Below are 13895 nucleotides of genomic sequence, written 5' to 3' on the forward strand. Positions count from 1 at the left end.
AGGCTCAACGTTGTTTGCAGTTGGGTGCTTGTGTGATAAAGATGGATGTAGTAGATCTCAGGTTCAATACTGCAGTTAGGTGCCTGCAAGTTGTAAATTGATATAGCAGATCTCAGGTTTAACACTGTTGTTGTTGTTGTTGTTGTGGGGTTTAACGCCATTTTTCAGCACGATAGGCTATACATGGCGGCCAGTATTAATGGTGGAGGAAGAACCCGGAAAACCCCGGAAAGAACCACCGACCCACGAGAAGCTACTGGCAAGCTTTCTCACATGCCCACATTGGCTGAATCTTAGACTCGAACCGCCGCAGACGGAGGTTTTGACACTGCAGTTGGGTGCTTGTATGTGTTGTAGATAGATATAACAGATCTCAGTTTTTACACTGCAGTTGGGTGTTTGTGTGACATAGATTGATATAACAGATCTCAGGTTTAACACTGCATAATTATTATTTCTGAATCCCAATAATTTTAAACTTATTTTGTATTTTTGTATTACATGTACTTTTTAGTGTGTTATTGTGTTGCAGTATGTTATTGCATGATGAATCAGACACAAAACTTGTAATAGTCCTGTGCATCTGTTAGGCAGAATTATCTAATTCAGTTCATTTATGCCATTTACAGTCATCACAATTGTCAGCTAGTTTTAGAACACTGAGTTTGTGACTTAAGAAGATTTATTCATTTGCTGGAAGATGCATTTAAGTTGATGAGGATATCATCTTCAGTTATTAGGAACTTTCTTTAATTCATCTATAGACTTCAATTACACACATGGCAATTTATGTGAAATTAATTAGTGTTTGCTGCAGTGAAGTTTATCATTTGTGTTTTTTAAGATGATCTTTCTTGAACTGAAGAAAGGAGGAAAGTATACAGCTTAGAAAAGGTTGCATAATTATGATTTCCTAATCCTAAGCATTTTAAATTTTTGTTGTATTTTTGTGTTACGTGTACTTTTTAATATATTATTTTGTTCCAGTATGTTGTTGCATGATGAATCAGACACAAAACTTGTAACATTTCATTTTTATTGAATGAAGGATAAAGAAACACATCAAAGATTTTGTTATATTTTATTTGGTTACACAGAACAACAATGTTAGTAGTCGTGACATTGTATCTTGATTCAATTTTTTCTCTGTTATCATTATACATAACAGGTTAACAAGGTGACTCACTGCTGATACATTGCATATTTGACACTGTTTGAACTTAAAAATACCATTCAATATATACATTCACATGATTAATCAAATGTACTGTGATAATCCCATTTTCAGTTTGATACATGTATCGATATGTATCGTATCGTAGGCTGTGTATCGTGTATCGTATCGATACGTGGCACAGGCGTATCGTTTCACCCCTAGTCTCTGTTGTGTTTGTTCCTCTACCATCCTTTTCCCTAGACAGGCCCTATACAATTTCCCCAGTCTCACTAGACAGTCCCAACTGACATTGATGTGGAATGAATAATTAATGAGAATCTGTATATTTACTTGACGAGTACAAAATGACATTTAATATTAATAAATAGGAACAGCGTCATAAATTTGAATTTTGATTTTCTTTTGCAAATCCTTAAGGAAAGAGTCAGATATGCATGTAAATGTTTTGTGTTGTGTTGGGGAGAATGGTGCATGATTATAGCACCTGTGCATCATACGCGTGCCGCCTTTTCAGGAGTCATATGAACATCTCCTTTGCCAAAGAGAGTTCAATTGACTCAAACTAAGCACATTGCTCGAGGTTCTGCAAGTACTGCCATGTCAATTGATTATACACGTCTGCTAACATAAACATGTTTCTCCATCAGTATTGAAACCAGACACCTCCCATTTGAGGATAGAAAGCCAGTGCTTGTTAACAATTTTGAGGCATTCAGATAGTACGAGAGAGGTCATTCATAAAGTTTACGCTGGTAAAATTAGATTTGATGTAGTATGAGTATATAATAAATTATTAATAGAAAAAACCAAAGCGATTAAAATTTCGAATACAAATTATCTAAGTTGTGCCCAAATCTTTCAAAGGAGTGTGCTAATTATATTAATCTCAGAATTACTTGTAAAGGATAAACATAAGTAAGCTAGAAAGAAAAAGAGATTGAAAGAACGAAATAAAGGAAAATGCAGGTCCGGCCCTAGGGCAAGGCCAACGCAATGCGAGTTTTGCTTGGGGCCCCGTTCATCGATTTTGCTGCCTTGGGCCCCGCACATCCTAGGACCGGGGGCGGGAAAATGTAGAAAATGTAAAAGTACTGACCAAATGGAATTAGGAAGACAGAGAAATGAAAAGATAGGAAGAAAGTAAACTAAAAGAATGAAAAAGAAATATTCGACATTATAACTTAGTTAGCAATAGGGGTTTTCACGGTTGCAACGGAGTTACTGATCGTAGCGCCTAAACAATTACCTCCCTTAGCTCCAATGCGAATGCCCACAAAAAATTTCCAGTTCCGGTTAGTTCACCGTTCTACACTTGGTTAGCGAAACATAAAGTCAACAAAGGAATGTATCTTAGCTGTAGATCATTATGGTTAAACCAATGAATCAATTATACATGTCAAACGTCTTTTGTTCACACTAGGAGAATAATTATAGACATTAAATCAGATAATTAGATTCGGTGTCCATACTTATATTATATCAGATAATTAAATAATATTTACTTTCCATACTTAAATGATATCAAATACTTAAATTAAATACACTTTCCATACCTGATAATATAGATTCACTTTTCATAATTTTAGGCACATTTACAGAAACATTTCACTCTGCTCTCCGATTTTAAGCATTTATTGCACATTTTTGGTTATATAACTTTAACGAAAACAATCTCAACAATTTGCATTTTTCATATGTTGATATATCCTTCTTTCTCAGTTACATTCGCAAGGCTAATAGTTCGTTTATAACACGAGTTAAGAAAGTTATAACACAAGTTCGATAAGAAAATTATAACACGAATCCGATACGTCAGCTGATTTGTAATGCTGAATATTTTAAACCAGAAAAGTTTTTCTGTTTTTTTAAATGAAACACAGTATTTTAATGTCTTCAGAGGAACTTAACAAAGCAATAATTACATTAGCTATCATAATGATAAAGGAGTGTAATTAATGCAGACGGAATATTTATTCATATCTGGGTGTAAATTTAGTACAATATTCAGATTAAATAACATGCCCAATGACGTTTTTTTTCTTTGGTTTCATTTTCTTTTTGACTTTTGAAACATCAGATATCGGACGGTACATACAATAACTTCCAGCATAATTTTCCTTTGCTTATGCTGACACGTAATGACTCTCAAATTTGCTGGGGTCTTTAGACAACATTTTTGATTGCCACCAGCAAATTCATCTAGAACAGCCTTCTTAAAATTAGTTTAATTCTGTTTAACTTTTCTTGTATCAAATATGTAAGTTTTAAAGATCCAATTATTTCACAATTATTTCACAGATTCTGTCATATTACTTTGATTCGCCTTTTAAATCAATATTGATCCACCTGACTGGATGTAAAATTGCAAACAGTATGATTTAAAAAAAGAGACTGCTTATAAGAACATACTCTACAAGTCAATAATAAATGGATACTCACAAATATTCATATTTGTTGTCTTTATCTATCAGTCGCTCTTTCTAACTTAGCATCATTTTATACTCGTTTTTAACCAGAAGTATGTTTATGTAATATACGTATCCGTTCATTCGAGGATATACATACCCATGCACCAGATGAAAGGAGACAGACATACATAAAGACGGACAGGCAGATAGGTGAGAGCCACAAATGTCCTATACATGCATAGTGTGTCTAACATCGATATTTCTCCAAACTGTATACTCTAAAATTTCCAACCGTTCAAGGAAATAAAATTAAAATAATCATCAAGGAGACTCTTACGTGGACCTGTCTTTTCAAGCGTAGTTGACATTTGTGCATTTTGTATAAAAAAAACTCAAGTTATTTCATGAAAAATATAATGAACATTAATAAAAAAGCAACAGTCTAAATCAATAATAAAAGAACCTCAAGAAGTTAGAATTTTTTTCTCGTTGTCGTTCAACCTCCATTAACTGCTATGATTGAAACTGTACAAAATAAGCATAGTTTCATTATTCTTTAAGCGAAATAAATTGCAAGATCTTTTTAAGCAGCGATACACTTTCGCACAATCAAATAATACAAACTAGAGCATAAGGTAGTAATGGAAAAATAATGAAGTTCTGAAATGGGCAGAGAATATTTATTTAAAAGCTGGGTGCAGCGCAAGTTATTGAAAAAAATAAAAGATGTAAAAATAATTGATCAAATATTGATAGAATTTCTTTTTAAGATAGTGACATATCGATCCGGCTTGCATAATGTGAGCGGACTGTTAAATTTTCTTGATCTAAATCTGCCATCTTAATTGATTGAACTATCCGGAAGTGAGTTCCACCAATATGCCCTCTGGTGTTTTCAAGGGAAGACACTAACCGTGAAACCGCCTATAGTCATAAACATTTTTACATCACGAATAATACTGCATGCTTGCTTAGATGATTATACTTTGAGAAACACTGAACATATTTATGAAAATTGTTCTATGTTTTATGTTATGATTCATACCATACAAAAGTTTTACAGATATCTGTTATGTTTCAATTAGTTAAAGATCAAATTGATCAATTTACCGTTAACGCCATAATACACATCTAGTTACATATACATATACACACACACACACACACACACACAGACACACATATATATATATATATATATATATATATATATATATATATATATATATATATATATATATATATATATATATATATATATATATATATATATATATATATATATATATAAGTCTTCACTCTTTGCATAAATAGGATAAAGAACTTCATAGATATATATTTTCTATCTTTTTTCGAAATGTTGTCTTGACGAGTCAAAACTTGCTGCAACGCGACAGTTAATGCAGCTGTTTTGAAATGTGAAACATTTCTGCTACGTGGAACTTAATGCAGCCTGTATGGAAATGTCAATCCTTGCTGCTTCGCGACACTTTATAAAGCCTGCATAGACATATCAAACATGAGTATAGAAAACCTAGGACCTGGTCACTTATGCTGTCTTATCCAGTTTAAACCGGTTAATTCATTTTTTATCAAACTTTCATCAATATCACTTCCATGGTTACCTCATTCTTGCATGTTTCAGATATTACATTGTGAGCTAGTTGTGACGAAATATGCTGATATTTAATACAGGCGAACTATTAGTCTTTCTCGGGAAGAATGTTAATTGTTTACGATAAATACATTTTAGAATAATTTTAGTAGTGTTAAGGGAAGTATTTTACCAGACCAAAGAATGGAGCATACTTTTGAGATTCATGGCACTTATTATAAAGAGGAAACATATTAGGGATAGTCTACAAATGGGTGAACATAAAACAGAGGATATATGAGCTAAATAGGTATTATTTCGTCTGATAGTGAGAAGTAAAAGTTAAGGCACAACAGCTTTCAAAGCTGACCCAATTATGAACTGAAATGAAACGGAGAAAATGTTCTGCTGGTACACTGCCTTTTCATTTTCTTATTTCTCTAGCATGGTTTAGGACAACAATGAAGGAATTATGGTACTAATTCAACTCCCATAGTAAACATATGGAAACACCATCGTATTCAAAATTCAATAACTTAAAATTTCTGGGTGCTGATGATCAGACTTATATTTCTCCATGCACAACTATCATTGGTGCAAGCTTCTGTGTGGAGAACACCATATAATCTGCGGCATTTTTTTAATCTACATGTGCATGAAACACGTATTATTGATTCTGCACCAAATGAATCAGGTGCTGCTTTCATTATTGAGTACTCCTGAGTCAAGCCTGTAAGAATGCTAAAATTTCATCAATAGAATTTTGTCTATTTTTTTTTACAATTACAGATAGGATTAGCTCTCAAAAGATATTTCTACTAAAATTTTAATTTTCATTATTAACCAATTATGGACCACCAAACCCGTATATAATCTATTATTTGTTCACCCATTTCTAGACTGGTTCACGGTTCTTTCGTATAATTAGTACAGTGTGTCCTGAAAGTAGCAGTTCATTCGTTATGTGTGGAAAATTGTTCATACGTGATTCAAGCTCATAGTTTTACAAAAATGTGACGGCTCTTCTGGTTTTCTGGATACAGAAGCGTAAATCAAGAACAGTCTCGTTCTGTGATATACAGGGTTGGTCACGAGATTTTAGAAAGGTAAAGTTATTCAATTTTCATTATTATCGTGTTTAATTAGGGTTACTACTGGCATTAAGTTGGAACCATGTGCCCTTTATCGACTGACCTCGTAATTATATTTATGTTGAAGAGTTTGTATCGATTTGATGTAAACGTAAGCATCTTTCAATACCTCAAACTTCTAGTATTGCTCTCGACTTGCACTCGGTTCTTTCGGGACGAGACTTTCGTCACAGAATGTTTCTCTTAGAATTATGTAAAATGGCATGCTCAAACCTCGTCTCGATTGTTTAATCTGTTTTTCAATAAATTCAGATTTACTCCATTTATGTTTAGTTTTGTCTTGTGAATCATAATATTACAAATATTTAGCAATTACTTAGCAAAATAAACAAAATGTGGTTTGCAGATGATTTTTCTATGCAAAGTTTTCAGAAACAACCAAGCGGCCGGAACCAGGAATGGCTTGATTCACGGGTATGTCTAATTCTAAGGCGAGGTTAACATCCAAATCTAATAATAAGACGAGAATGTCCCTCATGTACGTATCGTACATTCTAGCATTGTATATGTTGACATTCCATCAAAGAGAAACTGCTTTATACTCGCATGTTTAATTCACAATTTGACTGCACGTAACTCGGAATATAAACATATATGTATAAGAAAATGAGCGAAACAACAAACTTTCTACACCAATAGATTCTCACGTGATTGCATGATTTATATATTAATTGATCGGTACCTCTTCTCCAACGTGCCCATGAGTAAATGCGTACTGACTTGCCACCATGAAAAGTAAAATTTTGGTGTGTGTATGTGTCAATAAAAAGAGCTTGGATGATTATCGACCACATTCTTTCAGCTACTAGAAGTACTAGAAGTACTTTATTTTACGGGTAAAGCACTTGAAAATATCACAAATTATGTAAGTAGAACAAAAATGCATGGTTATCATCAACCATTTAGAAACTCTTTCAACTAGAATCTATTTTTATTACATCGGTTACGGTACATTTTGCATGACAACGGTAGCTGGAAAGTGAATGATAGTTTCGAAAGAGAAAAGAACAGTGAAGAGATGGGAAAAAGCTGAACAAAGACACAAAATTTGAAGGTAGTATTCATACAAGTTTTAGTGTTATTTTGAACATTATATTTTTATTTTCATTGAGTCAGTTTACAACTGATTATGAAATGAGAATTAGTTCAAATAATTAAGCAGTACAAGAGGATCTAATGATAATAACGTATGTTTCAATGTCAAATTTCAAACTACAGAAAACAAAAGTTAAACACATAGCTAATCCATAAAACAAACTTTGGTAAAGCTGCTTCAAGTCCTAAGATGTGTAGTCTAAAGGTCACAGGCCACACTATAATATTTTACCTTTTACATTAGATTTGCATTAGGTGATTGAAAGTATTTATCCTCGAAAAAAAAATCATCAAGTATAAAGATGAAATAATAATTCATTTACTCGAAATAGAAGTATACAACGCTGTTACGTCCACTTAACTAAGATTACCTACCTATAGAGTACGCCAACCGGAAATGATGTACATTTATCCTACAAGAGGAAGTACAAGCTTCTTGTTTTTTTAAAAAAAACACAAAAAACACTATAAACTATGGATTGGGATAGGAAATATATAAAATAAACTATTCAAAACGAATTTACTGTTCAGTCTTATATGTAGGAGCCTATATATAGATTCTGCAAAGACATATAATAAGAGACTAAATATCAGCTTTACGATGAAGACGGGAAAGTGATAGGTTAGTCATGTTAAGTTAATGAGAGCAATATCTGTAAGAGTTCCAAGCAATCTTTTGTTTTAAATCCGATCGGAAAACAGGGGAAAGGGATAACACTCGTTTTCCCAACTGGAAAGAAATAGAGGGACGCACTCCCTCCCAAGTACGCCTTTCAGTCCTTTTCAGTGTGACCAACTGCCTTGTTCAACTGCACAATTAAAGTCTTTATAAAGACTATGTCGTTTTCTCGCTAGCTAAATTTATTGTTTTAACTGTCCTTCCAACTTCTATCACTTGCCTAATTCGTGGCAAATTAAATTCAACTTAGAGTATACACCAGTTGGCACTAGTATGTCCTTCCCTGGTCTAAGCTTTAAGATTTAAGGGCGTGGCCGCAAGTCATCAAGCTTAAAAATATCTAAAGTATTTACAGTTTAATAATCCCAAAGATTACTTCGCGTATTCTTTTTGTCACATGAAATAGTAAGTGGAAAAGCCTTTTAAACAAAATTAACAAAAATTACAGAACGGTTGGATAAACGTTCATTAACCCCTTTGTTTGGCAAACAACACTATTCCAAGATAGAATTTATTTTCTTTCATGTGATCAACTACTTTTTATTTTCGAGAGTTGGGGTTGTGATTTTAAAAGCTGAATTTCCCAGGACAATAACTTTAAGAAAATATCATTTCTCTAATTTGTAGAAAAATAACGAATTGACTTCTGACCATTAGATGGAAAATTCGTTACGTTGAAACAGATACGAAAAATGTATCCTGGTTGGAAAGAAAAACCTTGATTTCCCACATGTAAATGAAACTTAAATAAAATGATATATGTAAAAGTAAATTAATAGCCGATTTTTAATTTTTCTATGAAACCGATGCTGTTTTATTTTGTACTGCTCTTCATATTGCCAGATAAACAACCCCGTTGTCACCCTGAATAATTCATGAGAATTTGTTTATATACTTTACGAGTATAAAATGATGTATCGCATCGATTAAAATACAGAAAAATTGTTGTAAAGTTACAGATAGTATAGTTATACTATGAATAGGAGCACATAACTTACTCCTGTTACAACTCTTTAGTCTTAAACTAAGTAACAGAAAAAAGCAAATCAAACAATTTTAATTTTTGTTTAATCTAATTCTTTTTTTTTTTCTGCTCAGCATTACGTTTTTATTGAAAATAGTATTTGTTTTACAAACAGAGCATTCAGGCAAAAGTAAATTAATAAATAGGAACAGCGCCGTAAATTTGAATTTGATTTTCTTGTGCAAATCCTTAAGGAAAGAGTCAGATATACATAGAGGATATTTGCTTGAAACGAGTGAATAACGGATATATTTCATCGAGTGGATGAAAAACTCAGTATTTTCACGAGTGGCGAAGCCACGAGTGAAAATACTAGAGTTTTTCACCCACGAGATGAAATGTATCCGTTATTCATTCGTTTCAAACAAATATTCTTTTTATTTTATGCTCACATCAGTTGGCTACCTAAAGTTTGTGACACAGTAAATTAGCAGATTTCTTACGGTAATGTCAGATGTTTACCGTACATGTTCTGCTGTGCTATGTGTACGTGCGCACAAAATTAGTTGCAAATCAGAGTGATAAAAATTAACTGATATTTCCAGACTAACAAACTACAAGTTTCAAGGATAACAGACAGGGATTATTAATAATGACAATGACATCTACATAAGTTAAAAGTAGTTCACTGACAGAAAATCAAGGGGAGGTAAGTATGTTCTGACCCAAAAAAGTAGTTCCTGTAGTGAAAATTTTTTGTTATTTTTTGAAAAAATATTGTTATTTTCTCACTGCAGTGAAATATCAATATTATTTTAATTAGAAAATCGAGTAATTCACTGCTTAGCATAAAATAAATGTAAATATTCTGTGTTGTGTTGGGGAGAATGGTGCACGATTATAGCACCTGTGCATCATACGCGTACTGCCTTTTCAGGGGTCATATAAACATCTAGTCCTATGCCAAAGGGAGTTCAATCGACTCAAACGTTGCTTGTGGTTCTGCAATTATTGCCATGTCAATAGATTACACGTCTGCTAACATAAACATGTTTCTCCATCAGTATTGTAATCAGAGAACTCCGCATTTGAGGAAAGAAAGCGTGTGCTTCTTAATAATTTTCAGGCATTCAGATAGTACGATAGAAGACTAGTTTATACATTTAACGCTGGTAAAATTAGATTTGATGTATTATGAGTGTATGATAAATTATTAATAGAAAATCAGAGGGATTAAAATGTAGAAGACAAAATGTCCAAGTTGTGCCCAAATCTTTCAAAGAATAAATATAAGTAAGCTAGAAAGAAAAAAAGACAGAAAGAACGAAATTAAGGAAAATGTAGAGAATATAAAAAGTACCAACTAAATAGAATTTGGAAGAAAGACAAATAAAAAGATTGAAAGAAAAAAAAGCGAAAGAAATAAAGAGAAATATTCGACAACATAATTTAGTTACCTATAGTCATAAACATTTCTTTACATTACGATTGATACTGTATGCATGCCCAGATGAATATACTGTCAGAAACACCGAAGTCATTTATGAAAATTATTCTGTTGTGACCGGTAGTGTAAAAGTTTTATAGAAATCTGTTCTGTTTCAATAACCTCAAGATGACCTTGCCCAATTTACCGTTAACGCAATCAAGTGTTCTAAATGACTGGATATCATTATTATTTCCTCCGTTTGCATTAAATGATGCACTGTGAATGCTACTTTTCAGCGATATATATATATATATATATATATATATATATATATATATATATATATATATATATATATATATATTTGTGTGTGTGTGTGTGTGTTCGTTATTGAGATTTAGCAATATAGGCGAGTGTGACTTTTTATTAACCAAAGGGAAGGATAAGTACATTGGAGTATTTATGACTGACATTTCATTCCGCTATTTCTCCGGCATATTTAATATATTCGGCCTCTCAGAACCATAACAACATTATCCCATAATTTTATTTATTTATTGTATTTAATCTGTGGGATCGAATAGGGGAGAGATGGTAAAGTTGTATCATTTATGCCGGATTATAGTGAATTTGTCCCAAAGACAATTCGGCCCAACTCGAAATACAATTTGGCCAAACTTAACAATAGTTTGTATGTTCTTTTTCTTCAACAAAAAAGTAGATGCTAGGTAGGATAGGTTTTAGGGAAAAGAACTCTAAATTTAAACAAACTATTTTGATATTCTTTGAAAGAAAATAATCATACTTCATAACGTACATATTTATGAGAGAAAACACAAACTGACACATCCTGCTTGCTCTACTTAAAATATTTATATACATTTTTTTATGCTAACAAATATATGCAACTGCACAACGACATTCTCAATTTAAATCTTCCGGTCAAATTATCAATAATCATTTATAAAACAAAAATACATAACAGATAATATTCTACATAATACGTATACATTTTACTAAGGGTAGTGTACATGAGATATTATAACAAATATACTTAATTTCAGGCTTCACGTTGTAACACAGTTGCTTATAATACATACGAGAGAGAGAGAGAGAGAGAGAGAGAGAGAGAGAAGGGGGGAAGAATAATGCTAAGCATTTTGTCAGTATTTAGTTGCTGCAATATGAAGCTCTTACCAGTTAATTTTATTGTTTGTTTTTATTTTTTAAGTTGTCTTAGTGTTTGCGCGCATAAATTGAAAGCTTGTTATTACTGGTCAATATCGTCAATCATATTTGCTCCATTATTCAGTACAAATTAGAAAGGAAATAATGTTGTGTTTAATTTGTGCCCCCCCCCCCCTCCACCACACACACACACACACACACACACACACACACACACACACTCACGGTACAAAATAAACTGATTAACACACACTTGTTTGAAAATAAAATGAAAAAAATTAACCTTGCATTGTTATCATATATTCCTTCTTTTTTCATCATGCGAAAATTATTTTTAAAAATATATATATCCAAGAAATCCGTATATGTAGCGGATGCCGGCTTGCGTATGCATCCTTAGTGTAGTGTGTATAGCTTATGTCAAATAACAAAATCGCAAATGAGACGAAAGTATCACCCGATTGCTTGAAGGCACCTGCCATTTACGTATGATAAGTTACTTATTGCAAACTGACCCAGATTAAACTGTATCCAGGTTAACTATAAGTCGGTATCAAGCAAATAACAAAAAAATCATTATTTTAAAATCATTCAATGTGAGTGCAAACGATAATCCTTTTGCCTGCATGTGTTACAAAAATATTATTAAAGGAAGTTACTATTGTGTATAATATTTGCCTTTCAAACATCAATTATGATTACATATGGCAAACAAATAGAGGCCCGGGTGATGGACACAACTGGCATGGAGCAATAAACTCATTGTTTAAACTTACCGACAGGATATCAAATACACAGATTATTTTATTACAATGCAAACCAACCCCGGAAAATTGACTTAGGTATCTTTTTAGTATGCCGATTTTTCCTTCTGAAGTCGGCCGACAAAAGGAAGTCAAGTTTGGTTCCTTTGGATTCTTTAAGTGTGCCGATTTCTTTCATCTTTTTTTTATATATCAAGTCTGCCGACACAGGGAAGCCGGGATTGATTCTTTTTTACCTGTACTAACGGAAATTTTCAAAAATAAATTGAAACAATGGAACAGTTTTGAAAGCGACACAATCTAGTGCGTCGTGCATGCATACTGATATGAGGCTGAACAGTAAATTAGTTTTGATTAGTTTCATCTAAAATATTCCCTATCCATAGGTTATAGTGTTTTATTTTTCGACAACAAGAAGCATGTAATTCGTCTTGTAGGGATAAATATACGTCATTTACGGTTGCGTCCTCTATAGGTGGGAAATCGTAATTAAGGAGAAGTAATAGCGATGTATACTTCTATTTCGAGTAATTAAATTATTTCTTCCTTACACTTGATAATTTATTTTTATTTTTTGTGCGAGTATAACTATTTTTAATCATGGAATGCAAATCTGATATAAATAGGAAAATGTTGGAGTATGGCTGGTGACTTTTAACACATCTTGTTGGTATCACGTACGTTCCTCTCTGATTCTAGAATCATGCATTAAAATTATATCATAATCGGTTACAAGTCAGTTTCTACTTTGCTTTTTTTGAAAGTATAAAATGTTCAGGATCTAGTTTATATTTGTTCATACAGACAGAAATGAATTCTTCAAAATCTAAAATAACGTTAAATTATCTTTCTCTGCGTAGTAGTCGTGAAGATCGCCAAGAGAATTCAGTTTCCAATGTTTCATAACATCTTTGAAAAAAATAATTTAATCCTCTAATCTCGTGTTTGATCCAGTTTATTTTTTAAAATAAAATACCAATTGACGGCAATTATATTTCATAAAATCTTTAAAATGAACACACATATTTGTATATTTGTAAATATCAATATATGTCATCAGACTGTGTTACGTGAATAGGCGATAGCCTTCTTCGTCCTCTAATTCATCGAAATATCTTATTGTTCTGTGAATTTATCATCCTCTATATTTTTATCTAACGACTGACAAATAAAATATACATCTTACTGCTCACTTTTGTTACCACTCTATGGTCTTTAACAAAGTAATAGAAAAGAGAGAAAACCAACAACTTTTGCAAACTTCAGCAAATAATTTATTTCCCTAAAATACACAGTAAAAATTTAAAGAGAAATTAGAGTAATGCGAAATAAATCCCAAAATAGTCAAAACGCTCTATCACCAGTCTTATTGAATAAAGTTCTAATTAAATTGCAGTGGTGTTCGAAAGAAGATCCCGCGCTGAAGGCGTTGACGTGTCTGTAGTG

General features: G+C 32.5%; 1 protein-coding gene across 1 annotated transcript in view; it reads right to left on the reverse strand.

Annotated features, from left to right (window-relative positions):
* The window catches only part of LOC149785074 (uncharacterized), a 116519-nt gene that overhangs the window by 10245 nt on the left and 92379 nt on the right, over window positions 1-13895 (reverse strand). The window lies entirely within an intron of this gene.

This window comes from Sinohyriopsis cumingii, chromosome 13, assembly GCF_028554795.1.
Source record: "Sinohyriopsis cumingii isolate HCF-2022 chromosome 13, ASM2855479v2, whole genome shotgun sequence".
Classification (NCBI taxonomy): Eukaryota; Metazoa; Mollusca; class Bivalvia; order Unionida; family Unionidae; genus Sinohyriopsis; species Sinohyriopsis cumingii.